This window comes from Ammospiza caudacuta, chromosome 12 (genome assembly GCF_027887145.1).
Source record: "Ammospiza caudacuta isolate bAmmCau1 chromosome 12, bAmmCau1.pri, whole genome shotgun sequence".
NCBI classification, from domain to species: Eukaryota; Metazoa; Chordata; class Aves; order Passeriformes; family Passerellidae; genus Ammospiza; species Ammospiza caudacuta.
The window spans coordinates 3,700,032-3,717,762 of NC_080604.1; the positions used below are offsets into that span (position 1 = coordinate 3,700,032).

At 41.5% G+C, this 17,731-nt stretch overlaps 1 protein-coding gene across 1 annotated transcript in view; it reads right to left on the reverse strand.

Moving 5' to 3' along the window:
- Nucleotides 1-15,194, reverse strand: part of PPARG (peroxisome proliferator activated receptor gamma) — a 56,216-nt gene extending 41,022 nt beyond the window's left edge. The window contains exon 1 of the mRNA XM_058812782.1: nucleotides 15,166-15,194. The gene's annotated coding sequence lies outside the window, so the exon portion shown is untranslated. The remainder of the gene's footprint in view (nucleotides 1-15,165) is intronic.
- Nucleotides 15,195-17,731: the final 2,537 nt, after the last annotated feature.

Consider the following 17,731-nt stretch of genomic DNA (forward strand, 5'->3'; position numbering starts at 1 on the left):
GCCTCAAACCAGCCCCGCCACCTTTACGAGTTTCCGTGTCTGGAAGGCTCGGGAGGAGCTCTCTGCACTCCCCTGGCCCAGCTGGGAGCAGGGGGATCTCCCCAGCAGGGGAATTTGCATTTCCAGCAGCAGCCCTTCCTCCTTCCAGGCTGACGCTGATACGGGCTCACTGCTCCCACGGCAGGGAGCAGACAGCCTTGCCATGGTGTCAGGCTCTAGGCAGGGCTTAATCTGCAATTGATCCCGGCCTAATCTGCCTCTCCTGGGCAAGTCCAAAGTCATTATCTGCATCAGCAGCCCAGGAGCTCTGTGACACTCATGTGTCCAACAAGAGAGCAAACAAATCCCCGCCGATAGCATTCAGTGCCTATCGCCGCGGGCCCTGGGGTCACACAGCCCGAGCTGTCCCGCCAACAAACCCAGCACCACTCCAGAAAAGTAATAATAATGATAATAAACAATAATCCAGCAGGAAAAAGGGCCAGCTGAACAGCCCACGTTACAGGAAGGAATCTCACGGATAACATCATTCCTGCTCCAGCAGTGTTTGAGGAGTGACTCAACACACTGGGGTATCTTTTTTACGGTGGTGACACAGGGCTGGTGCAGATGCACAGTGCAGGCACTAAAAGTTTATTTACAGAGGGCAGGACTGAACATTTCATGTGAGCACATTCAGGCCATGATAAAGAGCTTTGTCTCCCATTAGTAATTTAAAGGATTGTGATTTGCTACTCCCAACACACCTATAATTGAATTCCTCAGTCATAAAATCACTGGTGCCAAACAAGTCCTGATATCTTTTATCAAGCCTCTTTTTTCTTGTCATTTGTTAACATATTTCTTATAGAGCTTTTCTTCTTTTTATAGATACATTTGCTTTAGTTATAAATTAACCCTGGAATTTACTCTCCCAGAGGCCACAAACTGTTTTTTTATTCTCCTGGAAAAGTTTCAGGCTCTATGAAACGATGATTTGACACAATTTTTGAATAGCAGCTCGTGGTTCAGATACAGAGGAAGGAAATTCAAAAGATGGACAAAGTAGTTGAGACTAAAGTGGAAATGTTTAGATACCTTTCTGGGCCTTCTGCTCTGGAAGCCATGATTGATTTACCAAAAGGGAAATGTTTCCCTGTGGGATTTCTGGTGCTTCCAGTTCCCTGTAGTGAAATACTCAGATCCAGATTCATTCTGAAATGAGGAACGTGTAGGAAGTCCCAGATTTCAGTGGCTCCAGAAGCTGGCCAGCACATCCCAAAGGTATGCAGAATACTTCAGATTTTGGAATGCATCCTGAAACACCAATATTTGTTTAACAGATTGATTCATATAATGCCCATTAAAAAATAATGTTTCAGTTGACAATGCCATTGTAAAGTAAATAAGCTTAAAGTATTCACTCCTATTGTGTCTTTGTTGGGCTCTTTCTCATCATCCTGAGGGCTTTGGAAACTCTTGGCTTTTTTCAGCCAGGACTGACTAAAAATGTAGAGGAGTTTGAACACAAAGGGCTGAAATTGGTGTCACCACTGGAAGAGCAATAATTTGAGCTCAATTTGTAAAAAAATATAAATCAAAAAATCCAAATGAAGAATTCCAAAATGAAGAATTCCAAAAATCCAAATGAAGAATTAAAAAAAAAAAATACCCATAAGAAACTAATGGAATTGGTTCTACTGCTGAAAGAACTCTTTGGATAAGGGCAGAGCCACACATTTTAACAGCCACAATAATTCCCACATTATTCCTTTTATTTCTCCTTCTGTGTTACTCTTAGTCCTATTACAAACCATTGAAGTTGGAAAATTTTGATTTGATATTAACACACCACATATTTTTAATTAATAATAATTAAATCCATTTTTATGGTTTTATTTCCACTTCAGCTCAGGTAAACACAAAAATTTTGATTTGCTATTAACACATTAGATGTCCATTTTTATGGTTTATTCCCCATTTTAGCTTTAATAAATATGAAAATTTTGATTTGATATTAACATATCAGACATACATTTTTATGGTTAATTCCCACTTCAGCTCAGGTTTTTCAAGGTGGATGGAGAAAATTTGAAAAATATGCCTTAAAGGTTCAGAAAAGAGGAAAAGATCTCCCAGAACCGTGCATTTCTGGGTTGCTCTTCCAGTTTGGAGTGGCTGTGGTTGTGCTGCTGCCTCAGCACAGGAAGGAGGGGGTGATGGCTTCACAGCATCCCAGGGTGGTTTGGGCTGGAAGGGACCTCAAAAATCCGCCAGTCCCACCCCAGGCATGGGCAGGGACCTTCTCCTGTTCCAGGTGGATCCAATTCCTGTCCAGCCTGGCCTTGGGCACTGCCAGGGATGGAGCAGCCACAGCTTCCCTGTGCCAGGGCCTCCCCACTCTCCCAGTTATGAATTTCCCTCTAACATCCAACCCTAATCCCCTTCTTTCAGTTTAGTGGATAAAAAAATGATAAGTTTTTTTTTTAAAAAAAATCCTTTAAAAATTCCTCTTTAATTAAGAATAATAAAGGGGCTTGGGGAGTGCTGGGGTCTTTTTTCTGTAGAAATAAATGCTTTTCATATAGAAATAAATGCTTTCCCCATTCAAGACATTGCCCTTACAAAGGGAAACAGCTTCCTCCTCTCTATGATGTTTCTGAGGTTGCCAGCCAATTATTTGAAATTAAAATATTAAAATTTTCTCCCAAAGTTGTGCTTTGAGTCTCTGAATTGCCCAATTTTTATTATGAAGTGAATGTCTAATTATTTTGAAAAATTTTATACCTTATTCTGTGTTTCTTCTTGAACGCTTCACCCGTTTCATTACCCATACAAGGTTCTTGACATTTCTTTTTAAGTCTCAACAAAACATAATGATTTCAGCTCCTTTAATTGAATCAATGATCACAGAGCAGAAAGAATTTACCACTTAAAATATTTATCAACTTTTAAGGTAAAAATGAAATTTAAAACAGTGCCAACAGTGTCAAATATTTTAGCTCTCAAATTTTCAGGTGTTAAAATACACATTCATCTTTTAGATTTTACACTTCTGGGCGAAATGCTTTCTGTTTAATTACTACAAAATTAAAATTCCGTGGTTTATCTGGTGACACAGTTTGGCCCTGCTGTCCTTTGCAATCCCGCTGAGGGCAGGGGATGGTGAGCAGAGCTCGGGCTGCCCTGAAGGACCAGAGCAGGAATTAAAGCCAGGCCTAACCCCCTGCTCTCACACCTTGTGCACACATTTCAGAACTTTGTTTGCCCTCTGCGCTTTCACTGGAGCCAGGAGGAATTTTCAGAGCAAACAGTTTGTAATATATTCTTGAGTTGCAATGAAGATTCAGTAGGACAATAAAAAACTCAAATTATTTTTTCAGAGCTGTGACTGTATCATATATGAGTATTGCACTAAGATCTGCTCAGGACAGATGAATAAATAGAAAAATTTTTGTTTTTACTTAAGCTAAAATGGAAAATAAAACATAAAAATGGATATCTGGGGTGTTAATATCAAATCAAAATCTTCCAACTTCAATGGTTTGTAATAGGACTAAGGGTAACACAGAAGGAGAAATAAAAGGAATAATGTGGGAATTACTGTGGCTGTTAAAAAGTGTGGCTCTGCCCGTATCCAAGGAGTTCTTTCAGCAGTAGAAGCAATTCCCTTAGTTGCCTATGGGTATTTTTTTTGAATTCTTCATTTGGATTTTTTGATTTATATTTTTTTACAAGTTTAGCTCAAATTATTGCTCTTTATTCACGCCACAAACTCTTGTAACTTGTTTCCCCAGGGGTGAGAAAAAAATTGGAGTAATTTAAAAAATTCTGGGCTTTATCTCTTTTATTTATTTACATGGCAGCCAAATAAACAGGCAACACAGGCTAAAATGACCTGCAGAGATTTTTCTTTTCATGAAACTCCAACCTCTACTTTACCAAACATACAAATTGTGTCTTGGATGCCACAAGCTCTCTTAGAAAGATCTCCACATTAAAAATCACTCCTCTTTTAGAGCTAAAAATCTAGGAGTAGAACTTTAGGCACAGCTCATCTTGCTCTGAGGGCAGGAAGAAACTCAAAAAGAAATGCTGACAGCTCTGGGAGGTGTTTCAGCTGATTCCATGCCAATAAACAAGAATTTCACCAGGGCCCCCACTCTGGCCATGCTTGTCCCTTTAGCAAACTGGGTGGAAATTGTAAATGGCCTTTTGCAAACGGTCCATGGGCTCTGCTGGCTCCTAAATTATTTCAGGGCAGTGATTGAGTGGCTCTTAATTAGCTGGGCTAGAACTGGAGCAGGGACAGGTCTAGAATGCATCCATTGAACCTTCACTCCTGCAGCTGTGCCCAAATTCAGCACTCTCTGATTTACTGGTGGGTCCAAGCCTTTGGTGAGACTGGGGAACATCATTGCTTTGGGGTTTTGTTTGGTTTAACTCAAATGCACTCAGTTATTTAATTGTGAACCAGCTTTTCTCCTACCAGTGCTCCCAGTTCTGCTGCGGGGGGTTCTCACCACTCTGGAGCTTCAGCCCCAGTGTGAACATGAACAGGGCTCTCCTAAATCCCACCAGAGATGCTCTTCTCTTGTCCATCACTTTACTGAGCACTAAGAAAGGCACTGACCTCTTTTTCCCAAATTCGCAGTCCATTTCAGTGAAATATCTGTGCAGAAACCCCTGTACAGATGGAAAAGTCTAAAATACAAATTCCATTCTTGATAATGATCAAATTCCCGTAGTTGCCATCCAACAGAGGCATTTAGCCATCCATCTTTGTGTCTCATAAAAACACAGGAGATATTTTGCTGCTTCAAGACTCCATGTATAAGAATGGCAGCCCTGCAGTGAGTTGGAATGCAGTTTTAAGTCTTTATATTTCTAATGATTCATATTTCTAAATATTAATCTCGTCTCCTACTCTGGGAATAGTGAATTACATACTGGCACCTCAAAACCACCCCCAGCTGTTAGGATAACCCACATTCTCCATGGATGTAGAGGAAAATTCCCTTTTCACCGGATTTGCTGCTCAGCACCAAAGGAAATAAGGGAATCTGTTCTGAAGAATGGCTTTTAGAAGATGAAGGGAGGAAAATCCTGTGGGCCCTGTCAGTACCTCTTCCCACTGCCACCCTCCCTTCTGCAGCATATCTCCCAATTTTTTTCTCTCTAATTTATTTTCAGGAATTCTTACTCAGAGGATGTTTTCCTCTGTTTAAATGACACCCTGGAAGTAGACAGCAGTGCTATTTAGCACTTAGCCTACATTGTCTTTATTTCATTTATTTCATTTCCATATTCATAGCTAAATGAGTGCTCTATCACTCTGGCTGTTTTGAACTCCAGAGAATCCCTTTATTTCACAGAGTCACTGCCAGGTATAATTACTACATTCATCAGCCTTTCCTGGAGTAATTGTCAGGAAAGTGGCAACCATGCCTGCATCAATTCCTTCTTCCTCCTTGCTTTTTCCTGCTTGCCTTCCAGGACAATGAAAGGCTCTCTCTACTTTCTCTTCCTTTGTTCACCTCAACCCTTTTCCTCCCTTTATTCCTCTCTTCAAAACTTTGGGGAGGAAAAGGAGAGATGGTTCTGATGTTTTCACACTTAGCGGTTTGTTGAGGGTTTGTTTTTTTTTTTTTTTTAAATATAAAAAATGTTAAATATTTTTAGAAATTCAAATGAAAACTCTGCCATTCTGTGCAGATGCCCAGTCCGGCTCTTTCACCAGCGCCAACACAAGAGTCACCCTCGTGTCTAAGGGTCAGGCTGGAGCAGAAACTCCAAATTGCCACATGGTTTGCGTGCTGTGCCTTCCTGTTCCTGGGGAGGGGAGGAGACAGGAATCTGCTGGCCAGCCTGCGTCAGAGGCACGCTCAGCACACAAAACTGGGGCTACGGGCGAGTTATTGTTATTCTGAACTCACCTCGAGTGCAGCAACCCTCCCTGCCTGCCCTGCTGTCCCCAGTGACAGGAAAGCTGTCACTTGTTGTTAGCAGATCACACAGTTCCTGTTCTCTGAGGAGTCGTAAGTAAGGCTAGATTTGAAAAACAGAGCAAACTTGGGCAGAAAAAGAACAATGAGCAAGGATGCCAAAATACAGTGAAAGACCACGTTATGGCATTGTCAGCATATCTGAAACCAAGAAAAGCTGAAATTCTCATAAGAGACCAGAGAGAAGAATTCAAAATCATGAAGGTTCCAACAATAAACTTTAGGCTGTGAGAAAGAAATTCAAACATCTGTAGTTTTTTAAAGAATTCCCCCGTTTTTTAATACTTTTCACTGGCAAAAATAAAAAGGGCTAAATAAATACAGAAACTCAGCAGGCACAGCTAATCTGCCCACTGCCTTCCTTTGAAATTTCCTTTAATTAATTAATCAATTAACTTCCTTTCCTGATGTTCACTGTGGACAGCTTCTTCCCATTTTCCCAAGTCCCTGCTCTGCTGGGCCTCCAGAGTCCCACACTGGCCTTCGATCCCTGTCCTAATCCACCACTGCAATTAATCTAATCACACTGCACACCAGTAGCCTCCATTAAGATTAAAGATAATCTTGCTATTTCACAAGATTAAAAAAGCCAGAGCCAACCTTAACATCACACATTACTCCACCTATTCTGCATAAACTCTGTTTTACGAATATTAGAAAAGAGGAGAGCACTGGTGATATTGTTGTCTTTTAAAAGCAGAATTGAGAAAATACAGAGGAGTTCTCCGGGGTCTTGTCTGATCTCTCACCTACTCGAAATTGGCACCAAAATGAAGAATGGCAAGAAGTGCACATGACTTCCACATCCTCAGTGTTACATCATGAAGGATGAAACAGCAGATTGTGTACAGCTCACAGTGTACAGCACAGCTGCTGTGCTGGGTGCAACTCTTGCCTTGCACAAAAAATGCCCTTCTCAACAAAACTGTGACTCATGAAAAAATTGACAGATACCAAAGAAAACAGTGATAGGCTCAATTCATAATGGGACCTGCTGCTGTGGACTCTGACATTCCCCTGCTAAGTGGGTTTTTTATATAAATGAAGCATGTGGATATTTAATATTCTGTTTTTGGATTATGATTTTCATTGCCAAAATTTTTTCAAGAAGATGTCTACAGGAAAATATCTCTGCTGTAGGAAAAGTGGGCTCTTGGTGCTGAAGGGTTTCCCAGTACTTCAAGCACTGTCAAGAATTCCTGCCCACGCCAGCTGTGCTGTAATCACTATTTCTTAATAAATCAGTAATCCTGATCTAAGAAAATAATTCCTCAAATGTCATTACCTGTGTCAGAATGCAGCTTGCATAACCTGATGTGTTACCCTGTCTGAAAACCTGGAGCAGTGCAAGGATTTCAAGTGTGGGTTTTATCCAAGGGCTTGGATCCCTGCTAAAAGCCTGACACCACTAAAGCAGATTTTGGGCACATAAATATCCTGCTGGATTGGCCACACGAGGGTCAGGGAACAAAATCTGGGCAGTGCCCAAAGGAAGCTGTGCAAGGAACCCTCCTGAGTTTCCTGTTCATCATGGCCTAATGTTCTGTGTCACAAAAACAATTCACCAGCTTGAGACAACTGGCGAGCTCACATCACAAATAATGCTCCAAAAGCTGGCAAAGCAAGGCTGGAATTTGCTTCCAGTAGCATTAATTAAATATAGTAATAATACTAATAACAGCAGCAACAACAATAACCCAAAGAAGCAAGGTAGGAACAAGTAATTGAGCTTCCATCAGATTAAAAAAAATTATTTTGCCTTGCCTTACTAATAAAAAATACATTGAAGCTGCTGGTAAAAAACCCCGAGCCTTTAAATGGAATTCCTGAATATTTGCTTTTTCCTATTTTAAATTGAAGACCTGAAACTTTTGTAGCACCAGTTTGGAGAATTGTTTTCTGTACTCAAATGAACAACTCCTATTTAGAGGAGATCTTTACTAAAGAATCCACTCCAGGCCAATTCAGCAATTCTGGCAATAGCTGTAATGTAAATGCAAAAACATCTAAACCAAATGCAGGAAAATAAACCTTTTAAACGGTGCTTGTTTCATTCAGAGAGCTGATTTAATGTGAAATCTTTTTGTTTTAAATAAGGCTTAAAGTTTCCTCTTGTTTATCATCTCAAACCAGCTTCAGCAACAGCTGGAAATTCTGAAAGTGAAAGCACATTTGCAGAACTTTTGTTTCCACATTCTCTAATCCTGTTTTAGGAAAAAATTTAAAAGTCTGCACCTCCATATGAGTACCCCCAAATATGCATCCATTTGTAAAATTCAATTTATATTGACAATACTATGGGATATTTAAAAGAAATAAAACACTTGCATGTTTTTCTTAGTATTCCCAATAATTTCAAACCTCAAACATGTTACCATGCCCTGATGTACAAACAAGGCATCTCAGAAATGCAGTTTAAGTGCAAATGTTGGCATCTGGGAGTGACAACAGGGGAGAAAACCAGTGAAAGCCTTGCAGAACTTTAGTGACTCCATGAAATAAATCCATCCCCTATCACTGGTTAACCTCAGGGGACTGAAGCATTCATCATTAATTCAGTGTAAGAACTTTGTTTTAGACATAATAACTGCTAGAAAGCAAATAAATATTATATTTTTTCCTAATCCTGAAGGGAATGAGACCCTCTGCTGCAGCCTCTTCAAAATTTCTCCCTGAATAAATTTAGAGAATACAGATAAACCCCGAGTAAATAAAGCAACCTTTTGCCCTCATGTACTTCTGTACTTGCTTATCTATAGATTTCTCTGGGTGTAACTGAAAATAAAATTTGGGTTTCTTGGATTTTTTTTACATTCATAGGTAGGATTCAAAATCAATCTAGCAACGTACCACATAATAACATGCTTCCATGAAGCTTAAAAACTGAGATTCAGCATAAAACGCTGTAGCTGAAATACTGAAATACCACTGTAGGGAACAGCAACTCCAAGGAAAACACATTCGAGATGGAAGGATAAACTCTCAGTTTTATTTACTGTAGACATAAAAAGTCAGGACCTAAACCTATCATGAGGAAATATGTACATTATGAAAGGCAGTAAATAGAAGTGGCTGCATTTTTCCACAAGCCCCCATATTAGATAGCACCACAAAGCACCAGGTCCAGGTAGTAAAACCTGTTTTTCTGACCACCCCTTCTAGAAGATCTTGGTGTGAGTGTTAAAGCCTGTAATTAACATTTTTCTTTCCATAGTTCCTTTTTTTGGTGGAACAATCTGAGTCTTTTGGTAGGCTGACATCTCTCTCACAGCACCATGGGTGAGCTCACAGAATATTCAAATCCTCCCCCAGCACAGGGAGTGAAAATGTTCCTCTGTTTGTACACAGATGGCACCTGAGTTCAAAGCCTCTCAAACTTCAGAATTGCTGCTACACGGCCACAAATACTCACAGCAGTTACACAACCTCTCAGTTCAATAAATCTAAACAAACACACAAGTACTATGGACTCCTCATGCAATATTATAACATAAAAAATCCCATTTTATGCAACGCGCTGTAATCACGCATTGTGTAAAAAGTTTAAGACGAGATCATAATTCTGGGCAGGACTGCTCTGTGCAAATATGAAATTCTCTGCAGAGTAAATGCTGAAACTCAGAGGGAAACATGAGATGAAAGAAGAAAACTTCCACTGCTCTGCCTTTTCCTATAAATATTCCACACAGCTGAAAGTATGACTGATTCAAATCACATATCTCGGATTTTATACACACAGGTGAGTTAGAGGAGTTGGAGGTCTAAAAAATTCTAGGATTCTGGCAAAAGGGAATCTAAAATATGTCCCAATCTGATCTGTAAATGCTGAAACTCAGAGGGAAACACAAGATGAAAGAAGAGAACTTCCACTGCTCTGCCTTTTCCTATAAATATTCCACACAGCTGAAAGTATGACTGATGCAAATCACATACTTCAGATTTTACACACACAGGTGAGTTAGAGGAGTTGGAGATGGAGGTCTATAAAAAATTCTGGGATTCTGGCAAAAGGGATTCTAAAATATGTCCCAATCTGATATGTAAATGCTGAAATTCAGAGGGAAACACAAGATACAAGAAGAAAATTTCCACTGCTCTGCCTTATCCTATAAATATTCCATACAGCTGAAAGTATGACTGATGCAAATCACATATTTTGCATTGAACACACACAGGTGAGTTAGACAAATTGGAGCTGGAGGTCTAAAAAAATTCTAAGATTCTGGCAAAAGGGATTCTAAAATGTGTCCCAATCTGATCTGTGATAAAGAGGAAAGACACCAATCCCCATGGAGCCCATGAAATTCCAGCAGCCCGTAAAGCAGCACGAAGGAGACTATTTTACAATGGCACAATAATAGCTGTGAGAAGACCAAAAGTAGAATCCATGCCTAATTGGAAGTCTAGAATAAACTAACACCAAATGCAACGTCTGCACCAAAATGTTGGCGTTTCATTTGGAGCTGAAATACGTTAAGAAATTGATCACGTAAAAGGCACATGAATTTACTCCTCCTGTTACATTGGCATTTCTCACAAGTTTTAAAGAAAAATATGTAGGACTTAAGCTATAATACATACTCATGGTTATTTAATTTCAGGCATTTAGTCTCACAGGGCAAGCAGTAATTCCTTTAGAGCCGGAGCCTCAATTTTGAGCACGCTAAACCCACAGCCACGCAGGAATCCAGCAGTAATTGCAAGGGAGCAAACTGTACAGAGCACTGAGCTTTTATCACTGCAAACCTGATCCTTCTGAGACAGCACATCCACCGCTGACCTCAAGGAAGCTGGGATTTGGATCTCTTTTTTAGATTCTATGCATCTCCCATGAAACCAAGAAGTTCCTTTGCTGGCGTGGAGTGCTCTGTGTATTTTCTGTTGGGATATTACCTAATATTTATTATCCTGTGTTATCAGAAATTACACAGAGCCTTTCAGCACTGCTGAGATTAGCAGGAAGCCATTCCTACCACAGGGTTAATCCCTTCCCTACACACACACATCCCCTATAAGCATGGTCAGAACCCCCCAGGGATGTTCACCCCACGCAGTGCTGGACGTACATCCCCAGAGCTGCGGCACTTTGTGTTTTGTAAATTGCTAATTATCAACCAGCAGAGTAGACTTTGGGATTCAGAGACTTGGATTCATAGACTTTGTCCTGAATGTGCAGCCTGCATGGCATGGAGGAGATCTGCTTAGTCATGAGGAAAGGGGGTGGCTTATGCAAGTCCACAGAGCATCTCCTGCTAGTCCATTCCAGAAATTCACAGCCCGGCCCTGGAGCTGCTCCTTCTCCTCCCCTGTCCAAGGGGGATATTCCCCTGCTTCCAGGGAAAGCTTAAAAACTGCCAGGTAAAGAAAAGAGGATACTGCTTAGAAGTTGAGATGTTTTTTGCTGCAAATTTAGAGATTTATTATACAAACCCCTAACTTTTTCTGTCATAATGCTAATTAGAATCTATTACCATTGTCAGATCATTTGCTCTTGTAAGCATAAATGGACACACTAAAATTTTAAATTTCATTTTTTGCCTCAGTCTCAATCCTGCATTGTTTCTCCATTGCAAATGGGGAGTTCTTTGCATTCTCACATCCCAGATCACACAGTATTGAGGACAGGGGCAATTATTCAATTATTTCATTTGAGTAAGAAGATGGCCCCAGTCTTGACTAGGCTGCTCGGTAATACTGCAACACAGGTAATTAAAAATATCTATATAGTTCATGTATCACGAATTTTAATTGGGGAATGATGTCATTGTTTAGTTCAGTTCTATAGAGTGGTTTATGAGAGGGCAAACAGGCCAAATAATATAATGGAAGGTGTGGGTGGAGTGGGAGAAAAATGTGAACATCATCAAATTGACTTCAGTTCTGCGAAAGTTTCCGGATAGGAAGACTTGCAGAATAGGCCTTGCTTCAATTTTTTTTTTTTTCCCCTCTAAATTTAAAGAGCAAAACTCCACGACAGATTTATTACCATTTGCCCTGCAGTGTGAGCAGAGCTGACAACTTTGTAGCAGGAGGAAGAGGGAAGCGCATGCTGCAGCAGAAGAGCTGATGCTGAAGTAGAAACTTAATGTTTCCTATGGTTGCCACATTTATTTTCTCCCTCCTGTTTCCTCATACCTGCAAGACCTGGGAGTATCCCAAGCCCACTCACCACAGGGCTGAGTACCAGGGTGATCATTTGCTGAGCACCAGCATTTTCTGCATTGTCCCTGGTACCTGAGAGCAGCACCGCTGGAAAAAGGTGGACTACCCTACATTTCAAACAAAGCACAACTGGAAAAACTCCCTGGGCTCTTCTCTTTGTGGAGAATAAAAAGTGGAAGGGGGAAGAGAGAAAAGAAATAAAAAAGGTTTATTATTTAATGCAGGAATCAATTGATGTTTCATATTCCTGAGAATCCGAAGACAAATCTTACGGCTTTTCCATTTTTCATCTCGCCTTGGAAAAGCCTCCACAGTAAAAAACTTGAGTTTTTCCCCAAGTAAATGGAGTCCTTTAAATTGTAGATTACCTCCTTTAACTTGTCCTGTTATTGGGAACCCCAAGTTCTGTCTGAGGCGTGAGGAGTAGAACTGAGTGCATCAATGTTGTCTTGTTTTGGATTGTTTCTAACTCTTCCTCTTAGTTCACAAAAAGTGACCTGACACACAGAGAACATCTGGCATAAAGTACCTGAAAACCAGATCCTGCTGTTAAAAACCAGACACCATTATGGAAATACAGAGTGACATAATCAGCACTCATCACCTAATATCATGCTGGGTTTAACAAACCTATTAGTGATTAAAAAATGAAACCAGCAGCAATAACTAATGGAAAGTGTTGTGTCCATGACTTCAAAAGCCTCATGGAGAATTTGTAATTGTAGGATGATTCCTCTTGAGTAACTGCACTGGAAACTTTTACTGCGTGGCAGAGAAGGACTTGGGAACAATCCTTGTGAAAAAGCTTGCAAAAGAAACTCAGATTCTGAATACCAAACACACACAGTTAGTGATTCACAATTAGCCTACTAAAAAGGGCAAGGAAAGATCTTCAACTCCACTCTGAGCATATTACATTTAAAAAAATACCTGAAGAGGGCCTCACCAATCAAGGTGAAAAAAAGCATTAATTTCACTTTTCATTATTTGGTCCGGCTTTGTACAAGACAAAGTTTTCATTCCACTTTTAAATTTTTCTTGCTTTTACAATAAAATCGTTTTCAAAATTAATTTTATTAGCCATTGCTATAAGGAGGAAATTACACTAAAAGTGATTGAAACAGTGCCTAAGTTTATTTTATTGACTTAGAAATGGACTTATGGTTATTTAGAAAAGTCCACAAAAGAGTCAGATTCAGAAGCACTGTTGATAAGGGGTGCATTTGTCAGTCCCACAAGGAAGGTTAAAAGGCACAGCTTCGATATCCTTCAATTAAATTCTAATATTTCACCGCCTTCACTTCAGATTCGTTACATGGAACACAAATTTATATCAGGAAAAATATTAGCTGTATATTCTGTATTATTATGGATGTTTCATGGAATGCTGATGTTAAATACATTGTATTATCCAGGAATTTGGCATTTCTAAGGAACACAGACCATCTTAAGGCTGTTTAGAAGTACAGAATCTCTGAACCACTACAAGTTAGTGAGATGTTTTACAAAACTGATGCCTAAAACCATTCAAATTCAAAAGCTGTCCGTGTAAAAATGTCTTTATATTATATTTCTGATTGGTTATCATTCAAAATCAGTGCCAACTATTTTTTCAGCTCTCTCTCCCCTTGACAAGCCCATGCTTATATTGTGCCACATGCCTTAACACACTGCTAGGAGTGATTTCTTGTAATCTCATAATTAAATCTCTGAGCAATTTTTGCAGCATTTTTTTTTTTTGTGACAGCCAAAGTGAATAATGATGTCAAACACATCACTTGATGCACCAAATTCTGATATTAACGAGAGCACGCCATGTGAAACTTCTTTTCAAAGGAGAGCACTCAGTTTCATATGCCACAATTGCTTGGTGTACGCTGGGAATTTTTGGTTAACTAGTAACAAATCATAGTAACCTTTTAAAAGGTAAATTACTTATTAAATGATAGGCTTATTGCTACTTCAAAATAGATATTTTTTAATGGAAGATTGTAACAATGTTCTACAGCAAAAGCTTGTTCAGAGATGGGATAGCCAATCACAAATATAAATCCAAACCCCTGGTTATTTCAAGGAGAATTAAAACTGATTTAAAGGAATCTAAATTCCACAGGACATCCAGAAATTGATAATTCCTGAGCTTTTGATCACAATAAATACCAGCCTTACATCACTGATATTAATAACGCATCCCTGTTAAGTCAGCATAGTATTGTCGTGTGTACACAGGGCCACAAAGTTACAACACCACAGGAACTTGCACTCTCTAGCTGCAGAATCCCCTGGGGAGAAATGACACCAGGAAGATTACAAAACGCTCCTGCGAACCTGAGGCATGCCATCAAGACACAATATATTTCAACATAGCATCTCGGTTGTTGCAGGCTGTGAGAGGCTCCCCGACTTTCTGCGATTGGGAAATTGAAGGAAAGAAAAAAAAAAAAAAAAAAAAAAAAAAAAGAGGAACGAGCTGTTCATTCATTACGAGAGCAGCCAGGTGAGCCCAGCAGTGCCCTGGCGGTGCTTCCCCCACGGGCGGCAGGGATGGACGGCGCGCAGCGGATCCATGCATCCATGCATCCATCCATCCCTTCATCCATCCATCCGTGCATCCTCCTGCCCATCACCGCCTCACCTCAGCGGGGCGGCCCCGAGCATCCCCCGCTGCCGCCGTGCCGGACCCGCTGCTGCAGCACCATGGACACAGCGCCCGGGCTGCCCCGGCCGCAGCGCCGGGAGCGCACCTGGAGCGCGGCCGGGGCGCTCCGGGCACCGCATCCCGCCGGGGCTCCGCCAGCGAGGGCTCCGCTCTGCCCGCTCCAAGGGGCCCGGCCCGCCCGGCCCGCCCGGCCGGCACACCGAGCATCCATCCCCGGCGGCCCCGGGCTCCGCGTCCTGCCCGCCCCGAGCCCCCGCAGCCCCCGCAGCCCCCTCAGCCCCGCGGCCCTGCCCTCACAGCCCGCGGTGCCCTCACGGCCCGCGGCTCCCTCAGCCCCGCGCTGCCCGCGCCGCCCCTCACCTCGGGGCCGGTCCCCGCAGCCGCACGGCGCTGGCGCTGTCAGTTCTCAGCGGGAGCAGCCGTTCCCTTCCAGCGGGATAAACTCCCCCGCTCGGCCCGGCCTCCCGGGCAGGGCCCGCCTCCCCCCGGCGCCGCCTCCGCCGGCCCACGGCGAGCGGGGCTGGCAGCGAGCGGGGCCGGGCCGGGAACGGGCCGGGCTGGGAACGGGGATGGGGACAGGGATGGGGAACGGGGGATGGCGAAGCAGAGCGGGACGGGACAGGCAGCGGGCAGTGAGGAGGAGGACGAGGATGATGAGGAGGAGGAGGCGGCTCCTTCCTCGCTGTCCCCTCGGGCCGTGCTGCGCCCGGCCCGGCCCGCACAGCGCTATCGGCCCCGTGGAGCCGAGGGCAGAGCGCGGCCCCGCAGCGCAGCTGGAGTTTGATCTCTGCTCCCTGTAATCTCCCGTAACTGAAAATTCACTTTTTCCGCCTGCCGGCTGCTTTCTCTTTTGCCTTGCCATGCTGCAGCCGGCTCCGCTCCGCGCTGCGCGGTTTGTTTGGCCGGCTCGCCTCACGTCAGGCTGTGTCCTGCTGTGACAGGAGTAAAGGCTTTTCTGACAAGGTTCTTAGCAGTAACGGAGGTAAAGCAAGTTCTTTTAACTTTTTTTTTTCTTTTTCTTTTTCTTTTTCTTTTTCTTTTTTTTTTTTTTTTTTTTTTTTTTTTTTCTTGAGATTATCTGTGGGCGCTCTTCCCCCCTGCCAGGAATGCAGAGCCGAGCTATGGTATAGGCTGTGCTCGGTACCTCTCTCCAGAGGCAGCAAGCCCCAACAAGCCTGTCACCTCCTCTATCGCAGCCTCTGAGGCTTTGAAAAAAAAGTTAGATGTGGAAAAAAAGGCATAAGATCAACAGGCTTTAAGAGAGTCGTCCTGGAACTCGAGGTGCCCCGGGATACAACAGTTTATCTTGAATAACTCCTGATCCCTTGGACATCACTGCAAAGTTGAGAGGATCCCAAATTTGCCTCATTATGTCTCTTAGTCATCAAGAGTTTTGAAAGAGAGCCCACATTTGCTTTATTATTTGTATACTGAAGGCAATTTATAGATTAGGGTTGAACACGTCAAAATACCTGGACTACCTACAGATACTAACTTTGCCTCCAGCCTTTTGTTTATGAGAACAATCTCTCTGTCTGCAGAGGCTTGAAGCCTTGTGTTAATTTTTATGAGAATTATCTGTCTATTTGTATAGGCTTGAGGTGTTACCTCTGCCTTGACAGATCAAGGATTTTTTTTTTTTTTCAATTCCTGCTTTTTCCCTTTCATCTGAAATTTTTTTAGCCTTGGAAATGTGGAAATATTTTTTTTAAGTGGTTCCTTTTTATTGTTTGGGTTGGGTATTTGAAAAATTATTTTAACATACTGCAGTAATAACCTATTCCAGTAATACCCTGGCTCAGAATTAGAAACCAGGTCCTGAAAACAAGTAAAACAAACCCTCAGAATTATCATGGATGAACAAAGAGGCAAATGTGGGTAAAACAATCTTAACAAAGAGGTTTTAAATGCCTCAGTTATTAATATTTCTACCACTTTACAGCAATAGCTGAGGTAGAGTTTCAATAGAAAGTTAAAAGAAGGATCTGAGCTGGACCCTCACAGAGTCCTGATTTATCTCTGGTTAGAACAGAACTGCTGCTTTGCTGCTGGAGAATTCCCATTTAGTTTAAGTGTCTGAAAAAAGGGGATCCCTCCCCAAAATCAAAGTTTTAACCTGCAAACTCTTTCAAACTCCATGCAACTGGAAGCATTCCAAAAATTGGCAGGTATTGATGACATCCAGTGTGGACTGGGCAGCCCTGCTTTGAGCCCAGCTTTTAATGAAGGCAGAAATACAAAGAACAGTTTGGATTTTAATTAAATGGCACGGGTGAGACAGATATCCCTGTCAGTCCAGAGAAATCAGCCAAACACAGCTTTCACAGAAATATTACAAATACACTCTCAGCCTGTTTCTGTTCTAAGCATTGTTTCCTTTAGCAAGTTCATCTTTTGAACTGAACTCATTAAATATAAAGCAAAACCAGAATGATAACATATAAAAATTACTTAGATTTTGTAAATATGCATTTTAGCAGATTGAGATAGGAAAGGAAAAGATTACTTAGCCTGATTTCCTGCTTAACATGGATTTTTAGATAGGATTTGATATTCAATAATTAAATATTTCTTTTGGACAGCTAATCTTAATTTGAAGAATGAAGAGATGAGGAACCCATACATTTTCTCTGGTAATTAAATGTATGCCTTAATTATAATTTTAATTAATCTGGGGTTTTTTTTGTTTTTTTTTTTTTTTTTTCCTTAACAGAGTGGGTTTTTTTCAGAAAAAGCCAATCATTTCTGTATTGGTAAAGAAATAAAACAGGCTACAAATGTATTATCTGTCCTGTAATCAAGTTGCTTTATACAGTACTGAAATGGTCATAATAAAGACATTTATCAGTTTCTGGTAAGTTTTTGTTTGCATTGTTTGGCTGTGCAGTTTCTGATGATCCAGACTTTCTCCCCTGCTTATCTGAGA